We start from the raw sequence: 26745 nt of genomic DNA, 5'->3' as shown, positions 1-26745 counted from the left end.
CAGGTCAGATTGCACCATCCTTCATTGTATGAGCCAAAGTGTACTTCATGGAAGACGACCAATGAGGACACCATTGTTAAAAAAAAATCATAAAAAAGCCAGACTGGAATTTGCCAAACAACATGTTGACAAACCACAAAGCTTCTGGGAGAATGTCCTATGGACAGATGAGACAAAAATGGAACTTTTAGACAAGGCACATCAGCTCTATATACACAGACGGAAAAATGAAACATATCAAGAAAAGAACACTGTCCCTACTGTGAAACACGGAGGAGACTCTGTTATGTTCTGGGATGCTTTGGTGCATCTTGCACAGGGTGTCTAGAGTCTGTGCAGGGTACAATGAAATCTCAAGACTATCAGGAGATTCTAGAGAGAAATATGCTGCCCAGTGTCAGAAAGCTTGGTCTAAGTCGCTGGTCATGGGTCTTGCAACAGGATAATGACCCAAAACACACAGCTAAAAACACCCAAGAATGGCTAAGAGAAAAACACTGGACTATTCTGAAGTGGCCTTCTATGAGCCCTGACCTAAATCCTAATGAGCATCTTTGGAAAGAGCTGAAACATGCCGTCTGGAAAAGGCAACCTTCAAACACGAGACAACTGGAGCAGTTTGCTCTTGAGGAGTGGGACAAAATACCTGTCGAGAGGTACGGAAATCTCATTGACAGTTACAGGAATCGTTTGATTGCAGTGATTGCCTCAAAAGGTTGTGCAACAAAATTTTAAGTTAAGGGGACCATCATTTCTATCCAGGGGTATTTCATGAGTTTTATTTTTTTTAAATTCTGTGGAAGCATGTCACGGACGTAGTTTGTGGATCCTCTGTGCCACAGACCATGGAGAGCCTGGAGGGGCGTGACTAAGCGAACACCTGACTGTTCACTATAGCCTCTGATGGTGAAGTTAGACTTAGCTCCCAATGAATGCCAGGTGCCACTCCAGGACAGACCAGCTGGACCCAGAGGACAGACTGGAGGGAGCAGCTGGCAGAGTTCGCATCAGAGTGCAGCAGACATGGTTTCTATCAGAGTGCAGCAGACATAGTTTGTATCAGAGTGCAACTGGCAGGATCTGCACCAGAGTGCAGCAGGCAGGATCTGCACCAGAGTGTAGCAGGCAAGACATGCACCAGAGTGCAGCAGGCAGGACTTGCACCAGAGTGCAGCAGGAAGGACTTGCACCAGAGTGCAGCAGGCATTACTTGCACCAGAGTGCAGCAGGAAGGACTTGCATCAGAATGCAGTAGGGACTGGTATGCAACCTTACACCACTTAGACTGTAAAATAGGAAGGTTGCTCAGGCACATCCTCATTGGAGAAGAAGCAATATATACATAATGTTTCTCAACCATTGGCTGGGGAGGAAATAGCAAGTGCACACGCTGGCCCTTTAAGAGGGTGGGAGAGTGCATGCTCGTGCCCTAAGGACATGGCTGGAAGCCCAGCTGGAAGTGCTGCTGGGAGCATGCAGACCATGAGGAAGAGAGGAACCGGCCGCAGATCGGTGAGTGAAACGACACGCTGGAGACCCTGCCTGTCAGAGCAGGGATCCGGCATGGTGCTAGCAAAGCATGGTTGAAAAGCAATGTCTGACTATCATTTGTTCATTTTCATAGATTTTGTTCTTTCAATGCTATATTCTGAGCTCTGTTTGCTAACTTTGCTTGTATAATCTATGATATTTTTTAAAGTGATGTTTTGGTAAAAGCATTTGGAAACTTTCCTTTCAGCTCCTATTAACTCTCAGATACAATGTTCTATTAATATTATGCTTAGAATGGCAGGAGGATGCATTGAAACATTTTTTTTCCAGCAGTATTTTTTGGGGAAAATTATAGTTTATATGTGGTTTAAAGACCAAAAAAAGTGTCTATGTACCAGAAAGTAAATTCTGCTGGGTTCAATTTAGGGATAAATTTAATATGAAAGATGTAGGACACAACTTTTTTAGTGTGGCCTATTCTAAGGACATGTCATCAATATCTAATCAGCTGTTACCAGCGCCAGTGGCTGGAAGTTCTCAGATGTTGCCGGAACACAGCAGCTCCGTTATTTCTATAGTGGCCATTACCGGGGACTGTAGATCCGCCTCCTATTCAAATAAATAGAGTGGGGATCTGTAGTACCTGGTCGCAGCCACTTTATATTTTATGGAGCTGTTGCGTTTCTGAAAACTTCCAGTCGCCGTTGATAACAGTGGATCGGCGAGAGTGCTGGGAGTCACACCACCCTGATCAGATATTAATAACTAGAGTTGAGCGATACCGTCCGATACTTCAAAGTATCGTATCGGATGGTATCGGCCGATCTTTAAAAAAAGTATCGGTATCGCCGATTCCGATACCGGAAGTCCCATTCAAGTCTATGGGACTTCCGGTATCGGAATAAGAAAAACCCTTTCCTGCCCTTGTACAGCCTCTCTGGGGTCTGTACGGGCCTTTCGGGGGGCTGTGCCGGCCTGCCAGGGGGTCTGTGCAGGCTCCGGTGGTCTGTGCCGGCCTGCCGGTGGTCTGTGCAGGCTCCGGGGGGCTGTGCCGGCCTGCCGGGGGGCTGTGCCGGCCTGCCGGGGGGCTGTGCAGGCTCCGGGGGGCTGTGCCGGCCTGCCGGGGGGCTGTGCCGGCCTGCCGGGGGGCTGTGCAGGCTCCGGGGGTCTGTGCAGGCATCGTCCGATGGGACTACAAGTCCCATCGGGCGATGCCTGCTACCATGACAGTGATTGACACATTAGCCAATGATGGGACAGTAGTAGTCCCATCATCCGGCTAATGTGTTAAATGTAAAAAAAAAAAAAAAAAAAAAAATTACATGCTACATACATACAACATGCATACTACATACATGCTACATTCATACTACATACTACATACATGCTACATTCATACTACATACATACTACATGCATGCTACATACTACATGCTACATACATACTACATATATACTACATTCATACTACATACTACATATATACTACATACATACTACATACATACTACATGCATGCTACATACATGCTACATACATACCACATACATACTACATGCTACATACATACCACATATATACTACATACATACAATACATTCATACAATACATACATAGACATACAGTACATATAACATAGAGTAACATACTTACCAATACTTGTCACATTGTTCCCCGAAGCCATTGTCTATTCCGGGATAAATATTAACATAACAAACCACAAAAATACTCACCCACGATCCGAAGCAGTCCACGAGTGTGTCCCACGACGATCTTGGGTAGAGAACTGCAGCATCAGCTGATGCTGCCGTTCTCTACGGGCTGCAGGAATCCAATGACGGAAGGTAGGTATCCTTCCGCACTGTATTCCTCCGCCACTTAAAAAAAAAAAAGTCCCTAGTCTCACTTTATGCCATTGCTGTGTGGGAAATTCCCACACAGCAATGGCATAAAGTGAGACTAGGGACTTTTTTTTTTTTAAGTGGCGGAGGAATACAGTGCGGAAGGATACCTACCTTCCGTCATTGGATTCCTGCAGCCCGTAGAGAACGGCAGCAACAGCTGATGCTGCAGTTCTCTACCCAAGATCGTCGTGGGACACACTCGTGGACTGCTTCGGATCGTGGGTGAGTATTTTTGTGGTTTGTTATGTTAATATTTATCCCGGAATAGACAATGGCTTCGGGGAACAATGTGACAAGTATTGGTAAGTATGTTACTCTATGTTATATGTACTGTATGTCTATGTATGTATTGTATGAATGTATTGTATGTATGTAGTATATATGTGGTATGTATGTAGCATGTAGTATGTATGTGGTATGTATGTAGCATGCATGTAGTATGTATGTAGTATGTATGTAGCATGCAGTATGTATGTAGCATGTATGTAGTATGTATGTAGTATATATGTAGTATGTATGTAGTATGTATGTAGTATGTATGTATGTAGTATGTATGTAGCATGCAGTATGTATGTAGTATGTATGTAGTATGTATGTAGTATGTATGTAGTATGTATGTAGTATGTATGTAGCATGCAGTATGTATGTAGCATGTATGTAGTATGTATGTAGTATATATGTAGTATGTATATATGTGGTATGTATGTAGCATGCAGTATGTATGTAGCATGTATGTAGTATGTATGTAGTATATATGTAGTATGTATGTAGTATGTATGTAGTATGTATGTATGTAGCATGCAGTATGTATGTAGCATGTATGTAGTATGTATGTAGTATATATGTAGCATGCATGTAGTATGTATGTAGCATGCATGTAGTATTTTTTTTTTTTTTTTTTTTTAACATTTAACACATTAGCCGGATGATGGGACTACTACTGTCCCATCATTGGCTAATGTGTCAATCACTGTCATGGTAGCAGGCATCGCCCGATGGGACTTGTAGTCCCATCGGACGATGCTTGCACAGACCCCCGGACATCAGCACAGCCCCCCGGCAGGCCGGCACAGCCCCCCGGCAGGCCGGTACAGACCCCCACAGGGTGCACAGACCACCGGCAGGCCGGCACAGCCCCCCGGCAGGCCGGTACAGACCCCGGGCAGTCCACACAGCCCCCCGGCAGGCCGGCACAGCCACCCGGCAGGCCGGCACAGCCCCCCAGCAGGCCGGCAGAGACCCCCGGAAGGCCCGAAATGACGGCGCATCATGATGCGCACACACTGCGCATCATGATGACGTCAGGCCGTCAATCAACTGAACTTCCGATTCCGATGCCGAATTCCGATATTGAAAAAATATCGGAAGTCGGTATCGGAATTCCGATACAGCAAGTATCGGCCGATACCCGATACTTGCGGTATCGGAATGCTCAACACTATTAATAACCTATCCTTAGGATATGCAGTCAATAAAAAAGGAGGGGTTAATCTTATTAAATTATCTCTGTACTTTCAGACAACTTGATCTAATTTTAATTGATAAATAGACAATCCATAAATGACTTTATACAAAAGTTAGGTTGGCTTTCCCTCTAAAAATAAAAAAGTATTATAGTAGATTGGTCATCAGTGTCTTTGTACCAGGAAACCCCTTTATTTTTTTCCAATCCTACACTGCATAATTTTCTCTTCCTGACAGAAGACAGCATTTGGCCTCATTCAAATGTCAGCATTTTTCACGTGTACACAAAAATGGTCCTGGTGTCACACAGTGCGGGAAAAACACAAACACGTGAATAGCCCCATGCACTATAATGATTACGTGTTGTATCTGTTATACAAGAGCTTAGTAACCACAACATCTTCTTTTTTAGAGTCTTTATTCTTTTGTACAATTACCTATTACCCACTATCGATAGTACTGGATCTGGTTGCCAAAGTATATTTGTGTTATCGGTATTATTCCACAAACCGTATTTTATATCGCTATTCTTAAGTACTCAACACATCCAATTTTTGGCTTTCGCCAAAGTTTTTAAATTGGATTTTTAACAGAAGAGAGCACTTTACTCCATCACATTTCCTTATTAACCAAACAAAAGGAATATCTGTAGACTTTATCTTCAAGTCACTTTCCACTTGGGATAAGAGCTGCTCTCAAAATTGGTGGCAAGCAGAACATTTCCAGTTCAAAGGTATAAAACCTGTGTAATGATCAAAGTTGCAAGAAGTGCCTGGTGCATGGACAGTTCAGGAGTCGGCACCTCTGCAAGGCCAATCGGCAAGAGCAACAGCCCTTGGCAGTCAATGAGCTTGCAAGCACAATGTCACAGCCTATGGCAGCACTGTGGATACATGCAGAATAATTTAGCTGGGAGGGAGAGGTAAGTCCATCCTTAATGAAATACCTGCATTACACTAGAAGTTTCCCTGTCTCTTGACTCACATGCATGCTCACAGGTATAGTCAAGATCAGTGCATGGATGAAAGCAAAGGATACAGCAGCTGTTTTGTATAACGTAAGGAATATCTGTGGATTTAGTTATAGGGGTACCAAGTTTTCCACTGTTACATAATCACTGTCACTCTTCAGGTGTAACTGCAGGTGGCACTGTTATGGGGCTCTACAAATGGAGAGGAAAACTTGCTCTTCAGGGCAAACTAGATGGTGTATTATGGATGTACCTAAATCCCATTCCCATTATTTTTTCTCCTGCCTCAGTTGAACTTGAAGTACCTGAGTCTAGTTTCAACTGGACTATACACACGTGGTCAAAATTGTTGATACCCCTCGTTTAATGACAGAAAAACCCACAATGGTCACAGAAATAACTTGAAACTGACAAAAGTAATAATAAATCAAAAATCTAAAAATGAACAAATAAAAGTCAGACATTACTTTTCAACCATGCTTACACAGAATTTAAAAAAAATTAAACTCATGAAATAGACCTGGACAGAAAGGATGGTACCCCTGAAAATAATGTGACAAAAGGGACATGTTAAATCAAGGCGTGTCCACTAATTAGCTTCACAGGTGTCTACAATCTTGGAATCAGTGAGTGGACCTGTATAGAGGGCTACAGATACTCACTGTCCTGTTTGGTGACATGGTGTATATCACACTCAACATTATAGACAAACATATTAAAGGTAAAAGTTAAAGACCATCTCCAAGCAACTTGATGTTCCTGTGACTACAGTTGCACATATTATTCAGAAATTTAAGCTCCATGTGACTATGTGACTATAGCCAACCTCTCTAGATGTGGCCGCAGAAGGAAAATTGATGACAAATCAAAGATACGGATAATGCGAATGGTAACAAAAGAGCCCAGAAAAACTTCTAAACAGATTAAAGGTGAATTTCAAGCTCAAGGAACATTAGTGTCAGATCGCACCATCCTTCATTGTATGAGCCAAAGTGGACTTCATGGGAGGCGACCAAGGAGAACACCATTGTTAAAAAAAAAATAATAAAAAAGCCCAACTGGATTTTGCCAAACTACATGTTCACAAGCCACAAAGCTTCTGGGAGAATGTCCTATGGACAGATGAGATAAAAATGGAACTTTTTGACAAGGCACATCAGCTCTATGTTCACAGACGGAAAAATGAAGCCTATCACGAAATGAGCACTGTCCCTAGTGTGAAACATGAAGGAGGCTCTGTTATGTTTTGGGGCTGCTTTGCTGCATCTGGCACAGGGTGTCTAGAATCTGTGCAGGGTACAATGAAATCTCAAGACTTTCAAGGGATTCTAGAGAGAAATATGCTGCCCAGTGTCAGAAAGCTTGGTCTCAGTCACAGGTCATGGGTCATGCAACAGGATAATGACCAAAAACACACAACTAAAAACACCCAAGAATGGCTAAGAGGAAAACATTGGACTATTGTGAAGTGGCCTTCTGTAACGCCGCTGTGTTTGGACCTTGATTCACGGTGTTACTCTGCATCTCTGCTTTAACCCTTCACTCTTTTCCCTTTAATGTGCTGGAATGCTGTTGTCAGTTATCTGTGTGGATGCTGCTCAGTGCCCGGATCCGCTGCACAGCCGTACATGCATGCGTGATTCCGCTGCGCTGCATGACCACCCGTGTGTGCGGTCCCTGGCAGTCACCCATGGGTTAATAGGTCTGCTGCACTCTGCATGACTTAGCACATGTGTTCAGGCTTCAGCTGCTGCCAGGTGTCCTTTGCATTGCTGATTATGCTTGGCTTTTGCTTAGGGTGTGCGCGGTCACACCTTCCTTCCTTTTATTAGGAATGTGTGTGTGCTACAATGTCTGCTCCAGCCTATGGCTGTGTGACAGCTCCTATATGAAGGTCCCTCCCCTTTGGGGCATTGGCAGAGCTTTGCATTGAGTTCCTGAACCTCGCCATGTGAGTTTGTGTTCTGCTCCTACTCTGATTCGGTTCAGTTCTGTGGGAGCTGTTGCTCTTTGTCTATAGTGAACTGTGTCTTGTATGTCCGCCTGCACTGGGGGCAGTAATACCCAGATCACCCTTCCTGGAGGCTGCATATCGAGGCCTGTGTATGTTGTGTGTTGTGTCCTGAATCCTGGATCTTGGATCTGCTCCTTACCTGACCCTGTCTGAACTGTGTTCCCTGTGTGATGTTCCTGAGGTCCTTCCGTATCCTGAACCCTGTGCCCAGGGACTGTGACTCTTTGCTACCTGTCTTTCTGTGATCTAACCTGGGACGCATACCCCGTCGTCGTTATAGCTCAACGACATGGGAGTATTGGCTATAAGCCACACTGCGTCTGTGATCGTAACACCTTCTATGAGCCCTGACCTAAATCTTATTGAGCATCTTTGGAAAGAGCTGAAACATGCCGTGTGGAAAAGGCAACCTTCAAACACGAGATGGCTGGAGCAGTTTACTCTTGAGGAGTGGACCAAAATACCTATCGAGAGGTGCAGAAGTCTCATTGACAGTTACAGGAATTGTTTGATTGCAGTGATTGCCTCAAAAGGTTGTGCAACAAAATATTAAGTTAACGGTACCATCATTTCTGTCCAGACCTATTTCATGAGTGTTATTTTTTTCTTGCTCTCCACGTCGGGCTCTGCTGTAGATCAGCAGCTTCTAGTGCCTTTTCTTACTTGTAAGCCGCTTCTTGTGATTCTGGAGTTCTGTCGGCTACCTGTACTTGGGTATTCAGGACATCTTCTCCGGTATTCTTAGGTTTTCAGGATGTCTTCCTGGCTGCAAGCGGCTGCCATGATTAAGGATGGCTCTCATGTGAAACACCTAAATCTACAATGCTTTTATGGATTTTGTACATGACATTTTGTGTCTGAATTTTACCGTTGGATTTCTATAAAGTAAATTTTTCGCACACCGTAGAGCTGGAATTTCTGCTTGTTTGCACTCCACCTGTTTGCCTGTGGTTTCCTGAGGTCCTTCACTTGCCTGCAGTTTCCTACACTCCACCCACTTGCCACCTTTTTGTGGACTGTGGATTGACCAGGGGTAGCCTAGTTTGCACTTGGGTTCATAAAACTCTAGTTAAACCATTGTCTCTTGCATTGGGACATTGACCATTATATTTTATTATTCAACCTCTTAAGCTTCTTCAGAGTAAAGTACAAAGGATTAATAATTAAATCTTGCGAAATCTTACAGGCTCTGTAATACGTTTTCTGGTGCATTTTCATCTCCGCACACCTAATGTCCTTTCATGTTTCCATCTATATCCATAACTCAGTCCGCCCCCTTTTCTGTTTCTTAACTTTTTACATATTTTAGATAAAATCCTTTTTTTAAAGTGGCATACAAATAAATCTTCCAAGAAATTAAAATTCTAAACATGAAACAGAGCTTTATCATCCATAACTACCCCCAAATTCATAAAACATTATATTCTGTAAAGATTCAATTTCTCTCACCTTCCCATCTTGCAAAAATTGACTTATCAATCTCAGCCCACTTTTCTGCCAACCCCACGCTATTAGCTTATTTCTTGGATAAATTATTATGGTTAAAACTTTGATGTGTCTCTGATATGGCTGTAGATCAAACTCTTTCCCATTGCCTCAGTCCTAGTTAGATTTTATTTCATGTTGGGGAATAGCTCGGTTTGCTGTCTGGCTGATATCCTAAGTAAGGCAAAGCGGATTGTTGGTTCCCCTATAGCATGTACTGCTGGGGCATTAATGGAAAAAAATAGGTTGCAGTAGAGGAGCAGAGAATTGATTGCTGAACCTTCAATTCCATATGGATGATTTGAGAGCCAGAGATATTTAAGTAAAGGCATTGAATATAGAAGTCTGCAAAGGAGTCATAGAAACGTGTCAGCAATAGGAATCACCTGGTGCTGTACCAATGGTGTATTTAACCTATTAGTGACTGAGACAATTTTGACCTTAATGACCAACAAAAACTTTTGAAATCTGACCGACCTGTGTCAATTTACGTGGTAATAACTCTGGAATGTGTAGTGCCGGTGTGTTTGTGCCTTGTTTCCCCGACGTTACTCTGCATGTCTGTGCTCTTATCCTTTGCTCCTTTCCCCCTAATCAGCTGGGCTACTGTTGACTGTTACCTGTTTGGATGCTGCTCAGTTCCCTGCTCTGCTGCGTAGCCGTACATGTGTTGTACTGTCTTTGCTCCGCTGCACGACAATCCGCGTGTGTGTTCTTGGCTGCCGCTGTGGAAGTTATCCGCAGGTTGTGAGGTCCTCTGCAGCTGGTGCATGAATTTCCATGTGTGTCCAGCTCACAGCCACTGCCAGGTGCCTTAAGCCTCAGTTCTTGTGCTGGCTATGGTGTACTGGTTTCTGTCTGTTCTTAGGGTGCACACGGCCACACCTTCCCTGCTTTTATTTAAGGCAGCGTATGTGCTTGACTTGCTGTCCCCAGCCTATTGCTTATGGCCAGCTACTATTCAAAGTTCCTCTTCCCTGTTGGGCATGGCTGGTCATGTGTGTTTGGTCCTCCATGTTGCTCCTGGTCTGGCTGGTCTTCAGCTCCTGGTCTGCCTGCTATCTGTTCTGAGAAAGCTGATGTCTTAATCCCTGTACCCGTCCTGTCTATATGTTGGTACCAAAGTCCTTTCCTTGAATGTGGATTCCTGCTGTGTGAGATTCTCAAAGTCCTTCTGTGTCTAAAACTATGTACCCAGTGACTTTGTGATCCGAGCCTGCAGTGCTTGCACCATACCGCTTGAGTTCCTTTCTCGGCCATGTCAGATGTCCGGATCTTGACGATCACTGTCTGGTGCCTGATAACCGCTGCTCAATGTCCTGCCGGTGTCCTGATGTTCCCTGCCTGGAGCCGTGTCTTTTGTCCAGAGTCCAGTCGTCCTGCCTTTGTCCTAGATGTCCAGTCGGTGTCCAGATATCCAGTTCATGGTCCTGATGGTCCAGCCGATGTTCCAGAGTCGGTCCAACTCATGTTCCTGGATGGGCTCTTCCTCCGTGTTTCTGGGGAGTCTCCAGTCTTGTTTCCTGGTGCTGGCTCTCCCTGTGAGTCCTGGATCTGACCAGCCGATGTCCTGAGCTGCTATGCCGGTGTTCCTGGATCCGTGCTGTCTGTGTCTTGCCTGTGTCCCAATGTCCTGCCTGTTCCCCAGAGTCCATCCTGTGATGTCTGTCTGAGGTCAGTGTCTGATGTTCTCCTGCTGTGCCTGTGCTACACCTGAGGCCTGAGAGAGAGATTCTCCAGATTTGCCCGTGCCAGATGACTCTGATGACCTCCTGCCATCATCTGATGTCTGCTGGCCTGTGATGTTACCCTTTCTTGATGTGCGGAATCGGGAGTCTAGAATTGTGATGTCTTGTTCTCTGTATGTGACTTTGTTTAAGTAAACTTTGTTTCTTCATACCTGAAATTGTTGCGGCGTCATCTAGTCCTGCATGTTACCACCTTGCCCACCTGCTCAGCTGCCAGAGACCTTGGTCACTGCCCTTCCCTAGTCCGTGTAGGCCTGGGTCCCCCTCTGTGGTTTAGTGGTTCCATATTCCATTACCACCTGGGACGCACGCCCCACGGCATCGTGGTCTGGCGGTGTGGGAGCATAAGCTATCTAATCTAAGCTGCGTTCCTTCTGTTCATGACAGAATGTTTCAATGTATCCCAGTGATTCAGAAAAGTTTTTGTGACACATACTTCATGATAGTGGTAAATTTAGGTCAAAATGTTTTGCAATTCTACGTGAAAATATTGAAATTTTGGAAAAGATTTTGAAAAATGTGTAGTTTTTAGGATATGTGCACACGTTGCGGAATTTGATGCGTTTCCACTGCATTTTTGGACGCGAAGAATTGCATCAAATCCGCAGTGCAGAGTGCACACAATGTTAATCAATGGGAAATCCAAAAACGCTGTGCACACGCTGTGGAAAAAAATGTGCGGATTCGCAGCGTTATATTTTCTGCAGCATGTCAATTCTTTGTGCAGATCTGCAGTGTTTCTGCACCCATTGACTTGCATTGAGACGGGCACATCTGCATCGGGAGGAGGGGAGTGTGGGTAGTGACTGTGTGCGTGTCTGTGTATGCGGGCGAGGTCGGCGGAGCTGTGTGCAGGGTTGGCGAGGGTCTACGGGGCTTTGTCAGTGTGTGTGTAGGCAGGCATCGTCCGATGGGATTACAAGTCCCATCCGGCTATGCCTGCTACAGTGACAGTGAGTGACACATTAGCCAATGATGGGACTGTCGAGGTCCCATAATCCAGCTAATGTGTTGAATAAAAAAAAAAACACATACCGTACACATATAGTCCATACTCACCATATTCTGCTAATCCCCAAAGCCCTCGCTCACCTGAAAAAAAATTGAAATAACAAACAAACTCTATACTCCCTGTGTCTGACATAGTCCAATTAATACGATAGTCCCACGATGATCTCTTGTGGAGAGCTGTCACATCAGCTGATGCGACCGCTCTCAAGGGGCTCCAGTGATACAATGACGGAGATAATCCTCTGCATTGTATCACTCCGTCGCCGACAGGTCACCTGAGTTCATCTGTCACTTTGCGGCACTACAGCATGAGAATTTTCTCACGCTGTAGTACCGTAAAGCAAGGGGCTTATCTCTGATGATGCACTGCCGGATGGTTATCTCCGGTCAGTGTGTCATCGGAGGCCTATAGAGCGGTCACATCTGCTGATGTGACAGCTCTATAGGGGAGATCATTGTGGGACAATCGTTATTAAAGAGGGACTGCTTCGGACAGGAGTATACTGTTGGTTTGTTTTTTTAATTTTTTTTGCAGGTGATTGAGGGCTTCGAATGGATTTAGGCGTGTAATAAAAATTATGAAAAACTGTCGTGTTTTATTTCATTAAAATACTTTATTCTGAATGTGTTTTTTTAACCCTTTATTACTTATATTAATAATGGATAGGGGTCTTATTGACACCTCTCTATTATTAACCGTGTTTACTGTCACCTTACAATAGCAAGGTGACATTAACCCCTTATTACCCCATATGCCACCGTTACATGGCAGTGGGAAGATAGGGGCTAAGTGCCAGAATTGGTGCATCTTAGAGATGCACCATTTCTGGGGCAGCTGCGGGCGGGTATTTGCAACCAGGGGGCCAATATCCATGGCCCCTTCCTAGGCTATGAATATCAGCCAGCAGGTGTCTGGTTATCAAAAATACACGGGAACCCCCACTGGGTTTTTTTAAAGTATTTATTTAGAGAGAAGGCGCCGGCTGATGAATATTTCCATCAGCTGCCACCTGCTCTCGCTCTCGCTCTCAGCAGCAAGTGTAGGCAGTAGTATCATCAACCTACATCAGTGACTAGAGGTAAACCTTTTATCTCCTAACACAGCTGTGGGCTCACACTGTCATTTGACAGTGTGGGAACCGCGGCTCTCTGACCAGTGGTAATGATTTTACCACTGACCAGAAGTAGTGTTTGCTGCACTGTCATGCACATGAAATCAGGAGGACCAGTGTGCAATGGTGGGAAGCGAGGCAGTAGATGACTGAGTTACCAACCCAACCTGGGAAATTGTCGTGCAGACTGCAGAGTGAGGTCAACAGCACCGAGGGGGGAGAGGTTGGACCACCGAAACAGACAGGAAGAGGTACTGGGGTAACCAGAGGGACAAGGCGGGAAACTGTTCCGCAGAGCACCGACATTCATGCATTTCTCCGTCAAAGAGTTAGATGTTCCCCAGACTTTTTTAATTAGAGCTCTGAGATTAACAAAATGGCCATTTGCAACCTGTGCCATGCTAAAATCAACAGGGCATGACCTCTAAGAACCTAATCACCATCAGCATGATCAGACACATGTCATCTAACACTCGACTTGGAGGGCTGAACGCCTGGGTTTATGATTAGTGCCATCGGGTGACACCACTTCCTCTTCTCTTGTGCTAGGTGCTTCCCAATTCCCTGTCCAAAACACTGGCACAGATGTCTTCTGCCCTGCACCTATCTTTGCACACTCACTTACCATCATCAGGCACTTCCAAATCCTTTTCCCAGCACAGCGATTAGCTGTCCTTACCCCAGGTCTGGGAACGAAAAAGCAAGATCCCAGCTAGCCACCCACAGGCCCAAATGCTAAATTTGCTAATTTCCAGGCAGCTTGCCGTGGAAATGTTGTGATTTAGTGTGGTAGAAACTGAAGATTTCCACTGACTCATGGTGGCAGCCATCCCTCGGTACTCGGTCCCCAGTCACCACTTTTTCTTCGATGTGGCATACCAGCCTTGTACTAGTACGTACCCAGGAACATCAACTGTGCCCTTACCAATGTATTTAATGGCATTGTCCACTTATTGACTGACATGTGGACAAACGCTTGTGGCCAGATACGACACGTTTCCCTGATGGCACGTTTGGTGAACATTGTGGAGGCCGGGCAGAGTCACACCCTGGCACTGCACATGTACTCCCAACACCGAGAATTGCTGGCCCTATTTCTATCAGAGTTTCCTTCACGTCTTACACCAGGTCCTGCAACCCCTCTTGCTCCTCCTCATCCTCCACCTCCGATGTGCTATCTCAGAGCACATCGTCTACATCAGCCGGAATCTGGAAGCTCTGCAGCACTGCCTCGGTGAAGCGGCAACAGTCTCTGCCAAAGCTAATTTGTATAGGAGTCAAACTGCACCCCATGGCAATGTTACTTAAAGGTATAACAGACAAGACAGATCTGTATTTTTTTGCCATAACTTAGTGGTGGCTGTGAAGCTTGGCAAGCTCACACACGTACCATGCTTGGCACATATGCTCAATTTGGTAGTTTAGCGGATTCTGAAGGTGTACCCAAATGCCAGAGCTTCTGGTCAAGGTACACCGATCTCCACAAGTCGACTACAGCTGCTGCTGCTCTGGAACTACTGCAGCAGCACACACAAGTGTCTGCTCACTGACTGATGCGTGTCACCACACGTAGGAACTCCATACTGCACATGCTGACAAGGCTTTTTTTGAGCAGAAGAAGCCAGTGGTTGAGTACCAGCTCCAACACGCCCGTCGGTATATTGGTCAACCTCTGCACAACTAAAGAGTGGGCATGCATGTCTGACATTTGTGTGGTTCTCCAAGACTTTGAGGAGTCAGCAAAGATGATGAACGGTGATGACGCCATAGACAGCTCAACAATCTCATTTCTGTGCCAATATAAACAGTCACTGATCACAATTAAAAATGAAGCTTTGCATGCGGACCACGTGGGGATGGAGGAAAATGTAGCACAGAGTGATTGTAGCCAGCCCAGCTTCATCTCATCCGCTCAGCGCAGATTCGGTATCAATGAGGATGTGGATGCTGAGGAGGAGAAAAAGGAGGAACAGGAGCTAGTAGCCACACAGTCTTTGTCCCGTCTCTACTACGTTGATGGGCTGAGGATGGGAATGAGGAGGAAGAGGGGGATGAGAAGGAGGAGATGGAGAGTTGTCATCATAATGGAGACAGGGAAGTGTTGGTTGTATGGAGTTTGGCACTTATGGCAGACTTTATGTACAGCTACCTTTCCCATGACCCTGGCGTTACATTCATCTTGGCCTAAAAATAGTACTGGTTGTTCACCCTGCTGTACCCACGCTGCAAGGAGAACTTTGCATCTTTTCTTCCTGAGGTGGAGAGGTCTTTTAAAATGATACTACTGTATATCAAAAAGCCATTGTGGAAAATATGTTGAAAAAATTCCCATCAGACAATGCTAGCAGCAGGGGGCAAGCTTCCTTGCCCAACCAAGAAGAGGAGGCCAGGGAGACACATAGCAGATGCTGTGGTATGCTGTCAAAGGCCAATTTCATGACACCAGCCTAGCACCCAGGGCCTGATGACGGGTATTTTTGACAAGGAAGGAAATCTTTTTAAAGATGATCAAGCAATACCTGGCTGACCAAATAAGAGCGGGTTTTTAGTGTCGCTGGGGGGGTCATAACAAACAGGCGCTTTCGCATGTCAACAGAGAATGCAGACATGCTCACTCTCATAAAAATTAACAAAGCCTGGAGTAGCCCACACTTTTCCAAACCACCAGATGACAACAGCGCATAAAGTGTTTTTAGCGTTGAGCAAATTTATTCGGATTCGGTCGCTGAATCTAAATTTACCATTTTCCATATTGGTACCCTATTTGTGCCAAATGTATGTTTTATGATCGGTTCCGAACATATTCGGCAGTTTCTACTCGCATTGACTCTAATGATGTTCGGCTGTGTTCGCTGAATATTGCAAAAATAATATTCGCTGCCGTTTGTATTCAGAGCCGAATTCGAACAAATTCACTCAACTCTATTTGTAATATGCAATATTTTAATGAGGCCCCCTATTGAGGACCCTCCTCATAGTTTTTGTCTGGCTTTGCAGTTTCTGCAACGCCTTTATGACTTTCATCAGCTACACTTTCAAAATATTTTAGTTTAGATTTTTTTTATGGATTCAATGACTCATCCATACAGTTTAACACAGTTATTGTTGAATTACGGTGTGTGAGGTAGCGCTGTCATTCGGGTAGGGGATACTCGCTTAGCCGCCACAAAACCAGATCCGGCACGGGTTTTCCACAAACAATCATAGTCTCTTCGGTTTATTCGCAATCATAAACCATCACAGCAACAGAAAACAGCATATAATCAGCATAGCGTCCATTGCAGAGTTTCCCTCTGTTATCCTGTAGTCATATAAGTTATGCACTGTTCAATGCGCAGGCTTCCTAGCCCCAAGTTATCTCACCCTGTCAGGGTTTCCTCATGCTGCTTCACCATGCTGCACACGTTCATTTCCTCCAGGGAACTAACAGGCACACGTCGCCATTACTCACAGCCACTTCACAGGCTGTTAGCCAGGAAGCTCCATCTCAGCGGGACCATCTACACTGGACCAACTGGGTCCCAGCATTCACCACATGTGACCTACCCTGGCCACCATATATGGTCTGTAGCCACGCCCACTGGGTCACATGGCTATGACCTCATCACAGGTCCATCACCCATTCACACACTCTTTGCAATAGCGTCCTTAAACACACCCCCTGGGTGGGTTTGTAGGTAACTGGGACCGCCTGTCTCCCCAGTTACCTGGAGACTTCTCCCTGACACATTGAAACAACACCTCAGCAATATCACTGCTGATCAATACACACATCAGTCTCCATCTCAATGCCACCCACCTTGAGATACATAATGGTCATTCATGACTCTGCCATTCATCCTCTCTCCTTGGACATCCACACAGCACCCCCAAGCGGACACAGTGGTCACTACACCACATACATCCCCCCTTTGTTCAAACCTGTGGGGTTGAACACACAACATAACCCCAGGATCTCGAGACCGGGCACTCATTACACCTTGCCCCACAGGTCGAGAGAACCATCTCCATCTGTGATACGGCCTCATCTCTACGTTAGGCCTCCCCCGCCCCCCAGCGGTCAGAATATCGGCCCTGATCTTTGGCCCTCCAGTTACAGTCTGTCTGTGTTATCAGACACTGTTTAGTCATCCCATTCCTTTCTCTGTCTGTTCTGTTCCCCGACCAGCTCCCTCGGTTGGTATGGTCATAAGTCTTAGTTAAGCCTACTGTCTGGCCTGAGTCTGACTCATTCAGCATTTCACAGGAACTACGGTCTCTCAACATCATCCTGCCAGTCGAACTACCCCCTGCTGACATTCTTCAGCCATCTGCCATGTCACTTCTTGGAGGAACCGCTCGGGTCCTTACATCTTGGGTTGAAGGCGGCCGCCACCTGGTGTTCTGTGCCTCTTTATTGATTCGCCGATGGTCCCGCCTCAACTGCTCAATCTCTTGCAGGTACCCCACTCGATACTCTACGAGCATCCGAAAGTCTCTCAGGCTCTCCACGAAGCCAACCACCATGATGGGAATTCTACCCACTTCACTGGATACCTGATCTTCATCATCATGAGGGATCCTCACCCTCACCACACCGGACATAGTCACAAGGTCTTGCATTACCTTCCCGGATCTTCCAATGATTCTTCCAATCAGAGCTTTGGGTACCGGAACCACATCTTTCCGCAAACCCAGCTGATCCATAGCCTCCTTCGCTAACTCTAGGCGTCGAGCAGCCTTCATATTACTCCGCCTGACCAGCTGTTTGGCGTGGAGATATTGTAAATGCATCTCTTTCAGGACAGCTACCCGGTTTGCAGTATCTTCTCTGGCTGATATTATCACCAACTGCCGAGTCTCAGGTGCCCAGTGCACCTTACATGCCTTGACCGCTTCTTTGAAAGCCTCATGTACACCTTCTTCTGCACAGGCTTCTTGCATGTCTTCAGGTACCTCGATCACAGATTTGAAGGTTGTGGTCTTGCTCTCTTCCTGGACAGAAGACTCTGGCTTTACCACGGACACTTCCCTCACTACAGTTGACCTGACCGGGTGACTGTCTTCTTCCGTTCGTTGCTCACCAACTTCACAGTACATAACTGCGGCCCATCGTTACTATCCAGAAAGGACATCCCACATTCTGACCAAGTCATACACACACACTGCGGTTCCCCAGACATTCCCACTGAGGTACCCAGTGCTGTTATTTCTTCAAACTCGGCCCCTTTCTGAACCACCACCCCACTTTGGGTTGCCGCTCTCTCCTGGGACTCTACCCCTTTTTGGGTTACCACCCCAATTTGGGACTCCACCCCCTTTTGGGTCACCGCCCACCGCTGGGACTCCACCTCTTTTTGGGTTACCACCCCGATTTGGGTCACCGCCCCCATCTGGGACTCCACCCCTTTTGGGTTTTTTCCATGTCCGTTATATCGGTCTTCTCAGACCACAGTTCACACCACACAGTTTGTGTCTCTTACGATACCACACAAGTCCTTGTTGGCACCACTACAGCTCCTGCTGTCACCGAACACCGACACCACCGGCTGCCATTCACACACCGCTGCTGGTGTCATCTTTGTAACCCCGCTGAGTTACCGGAAGCCGCTTGTCCCCTTCGTAACCCCATCGAGTTACAGGAAGCCGCTTGTCACCTTCTTGACTCCCACTGAGCCACCGCAGGCTGAGTTGAGAAAAGAAAAAAAAAACACCACACAAAACTCACATGTCCTGGCTGTGTGCTATTCAGGACGTTCCGTCTCCACCTGAGACCATCCAACACACAGGGCACACCGGGTGCTATTCAAGGAGCCAACCCTCCTCCCAGGGTTTCCCAACACACCAGCCTCACCAGGTCCAGGGGCTCAGCGGGTGCTCTTCAGGACATCCATCTCCGCCTGTAACTGCCCAACACTCATGCCTCACCAGGTCCAACCATGCCTCACCACGTGCTCCAGGGATCCGATTCTTCTCCCAGAACCTCCCATCATTGACCCTCCAGGACTTTGGTCACTGACCCAGGTCAGTACAACACGAACACCTGTCCGTTACCTGTGTCGGCCACACAGGTCCTCAGGTACCTCTTGTCCGTAGAGGCACCCTAGCAATCACCAGTCTCTTTCACTGACCTGCTGTCAGTATATCACATGGCTTTCACAATCGTCAGCCCTCCTGGCTCAGCGTTTCCAGCACTGCAACATGTGCCTTTGGAAACCCTTGCCCTTAGCAACTGAAACTTTGCAGTCCTCTTTGGTTACTCCTAGCAACAAGGCTACAACAATGCCCATAGCAATCTCCCCCATTTGTGAGGTAGCGCTGTCATTCGGGTAGGGGATACTCGCTTAGCCGCCACAAAACCAGATCCGGCACAGGTTTTCCACAAACAATCATAGTCCCTTCGGTTTATTCAGCATCATAAACCATCACAGCAACAGAAAACAGCATATAATCAGCATAGCATCCATTACAGAGTTTCCCTCTGTTATCCTGTAGTCATATAAGTTATGCACTGTTCAATGCGCAGGCTTCCTAGCCCCAAGTTATCTCACCCTGTCAGGGTTTCCTCATGCTGCTTCACCATGCTGCACACGTTCATTTCCTCCAGGGAACTAACAGGCACACGTCGCCATTACTCACTGCCACTTCACAGACTGTTAGCCAGGAAGCTGCATCTCAGCGGGACCTTCCACACTGGACCAACTGGGTCCCAGCATTCACATGTGACCTACCCTGGCCACCATATATGGTCCGTAGCCACACCCACTGGGTCACATGGCTATGACCTCATCACTGGTCCTTGACCCATTCACACACTCTTTGCAATAGCATCCTTAAACACACCCCCTGGGTGGGTTTGTAGGTAACTGGGGCTGCCCGTCTCCCCAGTTACCTGGAGACTTCTCCCTGACACATTGAAACAACACCTCAGCAATATCACTGCTTATCAATACACACATCAGTCTCCAACTCAAGGCCACCCACCTTGAGATTCATAATGGTCATTCATGACTCAGCCATTCATCCTCTCTCCTCGGACATCCACACAGCACCCCCTAGCAGACACAGTGGATGTCCCCTAGCGGACACAAAATATTTCAGGTTTAGGTTACTCATTCATAAAGTATTAGGTGCTTTGTGTCACATTTTGTCATATATAACAGTACAAAAAAGTGTTTGAAAATGTTGCTTGCTTGTTCACATTTCTTACCCATTCACTATTCTTTGTCCTGCGGTACATTTTTGTGATATATAAGACTAAAAAAAACTTTTAAAAATGTTGCTGTGTTTCATTTCTCAACCATACAGCATTATGTGTTCTTGGATACATTTTGTTGGTATATAACCCTCAAAAAACTTGTACAAAATTTTACTGGAATTATATTGATCCCTCATTTAGTATTACGTGTTCTTGGGTATATTTTGTTGCTATATAAGCCTCAAAAAGCTTGTTCAAATTTTGTTGGTATTATATTTCTCATCCATAGACTATTCCATGGTCTAGAGTACATTTCGTTGGTATATAACCTCCAAAAATTTGTTCAAAATGTATTTGTATTATTTTGCTTACCCATAGAGTATTACATCTACTTGGGTACATTTCATTGCTATATAAACCTCAAAAAACTACCAATACATGACAATTTGAACAGAATGACTATGAGACCCTCCTTTATATATCTAATACAGGATGTACTGTATCTGAGTCCCTTATTTTTGGCAGTTCTTGCTTCCTTCATAAATTCAACTGAAATGTCATTTTTAAAGAAAAAAAAATTACTGCAATTGTAGACTTTATATAATAAAACCCCAATCACGTAGTTGTGCACAGGCTGCATCACAATTCATTTATCCTTTACTATTTTGGCTCCCTTGTTGCTCATTTCTACTGACAGATAAATCCATTTGTCTTTTACTTCACCCAATCCATAATATCTTCATATTGATTACAGTAGTTCCCAGCAATGTAGTCCACCTAAATAATATGTTCTAATTATTCAGAACATGACTTGTAGCTGTCTGACCTAACAACATGTTATATCAGATTTTACTCATTTTAAACATTTTATCCTTTATATCTGTCCCAGAAAATGAACTAAATATCGGAAATGCGTTTGTTAGTCTTGTTTCTCGGCTTTGATATATATATATTACATCCACACTATAGAAACACTGGGCTTTCTGATTAATATAATACTACTTACAATATTATAATGGATAAATCCAAAATGAAGGAAATAGATATCCGACACCGTTATGTCACAGGTCCTAGGACCTGCTGAAGCGCATTGAGCGCGAAACGGCTGTTGTCCGTCTCTCAGCGCATTGTTCCCGTGCCAATGCCTATGCCCTGTACACATGAAATAAAGTGATTTGATTCATATGAACCGTGAGTGCCATCCTACTTCTTTTCTCTCTCAACATTATAATGGATAAGGTTGTGATATTTTTAACATACTTAATTTTTCATATTTTTAGCCCTCCATTTGCTTTCAGTGACTGAAAACATTTAATATTTATTCCAAAGCTTAATGGGAAAATGTCATGTCTCCAAACACTATTAACCTTCAGATATAGGGTTAATCTGCTGGTTAATATCATTTTAATGCTGTCCATCCACCGCATTCAAAACACAACACAGGGAGGGGTTAAGTTTACTCCACCTGGAAGCCACCAGCTTTCAGTCATAGAGGTGCAATCGGTGTGGATACAGTCTTTATTAGGCTCTTAGCACATCATGTGACTTTAATTGACAGTTCGCTCTACACAGATGCACTGCAAAGCGAACTGTCAATTAAAGTGCTGGTGCTTGCTTACAGCTGCCACTAATAGTGACTGACTGTAGCTGCTGTAAGTCAAGCAGGAGGAGGCAGTGCTGGGTTGGGAATAGAGCTGGAGTGACAGAGGCTTCAGATCTACCATAGTTCTTTGGCCTCATTTGCATATCAATTCAAACACTGATTTCTCCAGAACAGAGAAATGGACTGACCATGTAAAGGTATCCTTGGACTTGTCTTTGAAGGAGCTACATGCGCATATAATTACCTTGGGGAGTGAAATCCTGCCTACAGATTCCCTTTAAATCTTCCCAAAAATATTAAGATAAGTGAAACACAGTGTAAGAAGATAGTGGCTCTCAAAAATCATACCGCGCTGGGTAAGTTCATTATGAAGTCTGTAAAATTGAAAGAGGAAAAATTAAAATGAGAAAATATAATAGACAGAGAAGTGGAACAATGTCTTTTGTGTTAAATTCTAATTAGCGGGCTGCTGTGACATCTGTAATTGCTTCTCAATTGTCACTGCACCTTCACGTCTACCAGATGTGTCCATCACGTAGCTGTGATTAAAAAAAATACACATTTTGAGAGTATTTTAATGTTACATTGGTGTTTTCATACATTTTCCTCTGTGGCATCTTTTTACAATAGCCAGAGACTCTTTTGTTAAGTCTGGGAACACACATGCGAGGAATACGGAGCGTGCGACTGCATAGCACTACATGGAGCCGCATGCTCCCCTCCAGAGCGTCGGCGGCAGTGCCGGGAATTAACATGCGAGACTCGGCCGTATTCTCCGCATGGGTGATCCTGGCCTAAGGAAACGTCATCAGAAAATGACCTGATTTTTAATTCAGTTTTTTTATGTTCAATTTATTTTATTTTACATTTTTCATATATTTTCTAAATTAATATCTATATTAAAAAATACATCTTATACAGTGGGTACGGAAAGTATTAAGACACCTTTAAATTTTTCACTCTTTGTTTCATTCCAGCCATTTGATAAATTCAAAAGAGTTCATTTTTTCCTCATTAATGTACACTCTGCACCCCATCTTGACTGAAATAAAAACAGAAATGTAGAAATTTTTGCAAATTTATTAAAAAAGAAAAGCGGAAATATCACATGGTCATAAGTCTTCAGACCCTTTGCTCAGTATTGAGTAGAAGCACCTTTTCAGATAGTACAGCCATGAGTCTTCTTGATGCAGCAAGTTTTTCACACCTGGATTTGGGGATCCTCTGCCATTCTTCCTTGCAGATCTTCTCCAGTTTGGTCAGGTTGGATGGGAACGTTGGTGGACAGCCATTTTCAGGTCTGTCCAGAGATGCTCAATTGGGTTTAGGTCAGGGTTTTGGCTGGGCCAGTCAAGAATGGTCAAAGAGTTGTTCTGAAGCCACTCCTTTGTTATTTTAGCTGTGTGCTTAGGATCATTGTCTTGTTGGAAGGTGACCTTCGGCCAAGTCTGAGGTCCAGAGCACTCTGGAAGAGGTTTTCATCCAGGATATCTCTGTACTTGGCCGCGTTGTTTCCTTCAATTGCAACCAGTCATCCTGTCCCTGCAGCTGAAAAACACCCCCATAGCATGATGCTGCCACCATGTTTCACTGTTGGGATTGTATTGGGCAGGTGATGAGCAGTGCCTGGTTTTCTCCACACATACCGCTTAGAATTATCACCAAAAAGTTCTATCTTCATCTCATCAGACCAGTGAATCTTATTTCTCATAGTCTGGGAGTCCTTCATGTGTTTTTTAAGCAAACACTATGCGGGCTTTCATGTGTCTTGCACTAAGGATAGGCTTCTGTTGAGGCTGCCATAAAGGCCCAACTGGTGGAGGGCTGCAGTGATAGTTGACTTTGTGGAACTTTCTCCTATCTCCCTACTGCATCTGTGGAGCTCAGCCACAGTGATTTGGGGTTCTTCTTTACCTCTCTCACCAAGGGTTTTCTCCCACGATTGCTCAGTTTGGCTGGACAGCCAGGTCTAGGAAGACTTCTGGTGGTCCCAAACTTCTTCCATTTAAGGATTATGGAGGCCACTGTGCTCTTAGGAATCTTGAGTACTGCAGAAATTCTTTTGTCACCTTGGCCAGATCTGTGACTTGCCACAATTCTGTCTCTGAGCTCCTTGGCAGTTCCTTTGACCTCATGATTCTCATTTGGTCTGACATGCACTGTGAGCAGTAAGGTCTTATATAGACAGGTGTGCGGCTTTGCAAATCAAGTCCTATCAGTTTAACTAAACACAGCTGGACTCCAATGAAGGAGTAGAACCATCTCAAGGAGGATCACAAGGAAATGGACAGCATGTGACTTACATATGAGTGTCTGCGCAAAGGGTCTGAATACTTATGACCATGTGATATTTCAGTTATTCTTTTTTAATATATCTTCAAAAATTTCTACAGTTCTGTTTTTTTTCTGTCAATATGGGGTGCAGAGTGTACATTAATGAGAAAAAAAATGAACTTTTTTGAATTTACCAAATGGCTGCAATGAAACAAAGAGTGAAAAATTTAAAAGGGTCTGTATACTTTTCGTACCCATTGCAATGTTACACAGGCATCTAAGCCTGATATCTGAAAACTACTTCCTGTTCCATACAGACACAAAGACAAACACATGGGCCGTACACACAGTGAACTAGTCTGTACGACAGTGTTCACACCACCAAAAGACTGAAAACACAGAAAAACACAGTAAAAAAAACGTATAAAAATACTCTGTTGTAAAAAGTAACAGTAAACAGCAAGTGCTATTAAAAAGATGATTACAAAGCAGGGTATTTAGTTGATTTTGCAAAAAATGTATACTAAGCCGCTCTACCAAACGGCAAGGTATACCCATCTTAGAGCAGTCCTAACCGATGTATTTAAAAACCTGATCATGTGTACAGTACCTGTATAAGCAGGATTCAAGCAAGTAAGGTCCGATGTGGACACTATGGAAGACGGCTTTTGTGTGCATGGCCCATAAGGGAGGGGTGGAAACCTCCCCAATCATGCAAAAACAAGAAAACAATTAGACACAAACACATGGGCCATGCACACAGCGAACAAGTCTTTATGACAGTGTTCACACCACCATCTTTTTACTAGCACTTGCTGTTTACTGTTGCTTTTTTACAACAGAGTATTTGTGTGCACAGCCCATGTGTTTGTGTCTAATTGGTTTCTTTAAATATAAAACTGTTCACCTTATATGGTTTTGTGAGACACAACACTTAAAAGGCCTAGAATTCAGATGCAGCAGCTTCCTTAGAAATATCAGTATAAGGTAGCAGGATTGGAATTGTTTCTGCGCTCACTGGAGTCACGTCACAAGTAGTGATTGATAAAATTATGGGTTTGCTGTTGACGCGTTTCATAGTCCACCGACTCCTTCTTCAGGACACCCATACATACAACAGATGTAGTGGTAGATAAATTTGTAGGTTTATTGTCGACACATTTCAGAGTCCACCAACTCCTTCATCAGGACAACCATAAATTGATCTATGTATTATGGTCCTGAAGAAGGAGTCGGTGGACTGTTATACGCATTTCAGAGAAAATACAGTTTGGTGGTCTGGCAGGGGATCATAGCCTGAGACAAGACTCTTCCGAGTACTGCTAGAGGTGACAGGTGTCTCTTCTATGACACAAAGGTCTCCCTGGCATCCTTTTAACATGGCTGTGGCATTGCCTCCCATGACGTGAAGGCACATGATCAGACACGGCCTTACTGGATTCGTTCCCTGAGAAGGACTATTTGATTGGCCGGATCATTCGTGTCTTTTTGTAAGACTGGGCTCTTAGCTATACAGTAGATGCTTGGCACTCCGGCTGCCACCTCATGCGGCTCATATCATGGGTGAAATGTGAGGAGTGAAATGTGTTGAGGCTAATGGTACATAACAATACATTGACAATGGTACAATATGTTCTAGATTAATTTATGATCATCAGTTATATGTTGAGGCAATTTATGGATAACTGATGTCAGATTATGGTACGTATGGAAAGTTAAAAAGTGGACCGGCACAGCCAAATAAATAAAGGGATGTGCCATATATACAAAGACAATAGAAAGGAACAAAAAAGGAAGAGGGAATGGAATAGGCACTAGGGATGAGCAAGCGTGCTCGGTGATACACGGATATCACTCGAGTATATGGGTGCTCAAATACGCTTGTTTCTCAGCGAGTCTTAGCCAGTGCTCAATTTCAAACTTGAATCCCCACCCTGCTTGTTTGACGCCTGTTACACAGCCAGTAAGTATGCAGGGATTGCCTGCGACTCACTGTAATGCTGTAGCCATCTTGCTAGTGGCATTACTGTGATTGACTGGCCATGTGACATCATCAGGGATTATAAAAGGAAAGGTGCCACCAGGATTGGCACAATGACGCCATTGCACAGCTCTGTGACACTTTGTATTGGAGGGAGAGAGCGCTTGTCCAGGCTTGTGTGTGAAACAATATAAGGAATCAGAGTCCTGTAGTGTTGAAACTGGTGCTGAAGTTGAATCATCATACTTACAACCCTTGTAAGGGCTAATCCTTTGGTTTGCTGTTTGTGTCACATACATTCCAAATTTAGTCTAGGGAAGGAGAGAGTTTCAGGAGCAGGGAGAGTGGCACAATACAGTCTGTAGACAGGGATTAGGGCTTTGTAGTCCGTTGCTAAATAGATAGCTCCGGCAGACCAGTATGACCTTTAATCAGGTGTGGCAGATGATGAAGCCATTAATAATTTCCACAGGTTTGTATAGCTATGATGGATTAATCCCTTGCAAACCT

This window comes from Dendrobates tinctorius, unplaced genomic scaffold (assembly GCF_039654945.1).
Source record: "Dendrobates tinctorius isolate UK_male_01 unplaced genomic scaffold, ASM3965494v1 ptg000039l, whole genome shotgun sequence".
In the NCBI taxonomy this organism is placed as follows: domain Eukaryota; kingdom Metazoa; phylum Chordata; class Amphibia; order Anura; family Dendrobatidae; genus Dendrobates; species Dendrobates tinctorius.
Note: the sequence above shows the minus strand (reverse complement) of the source record.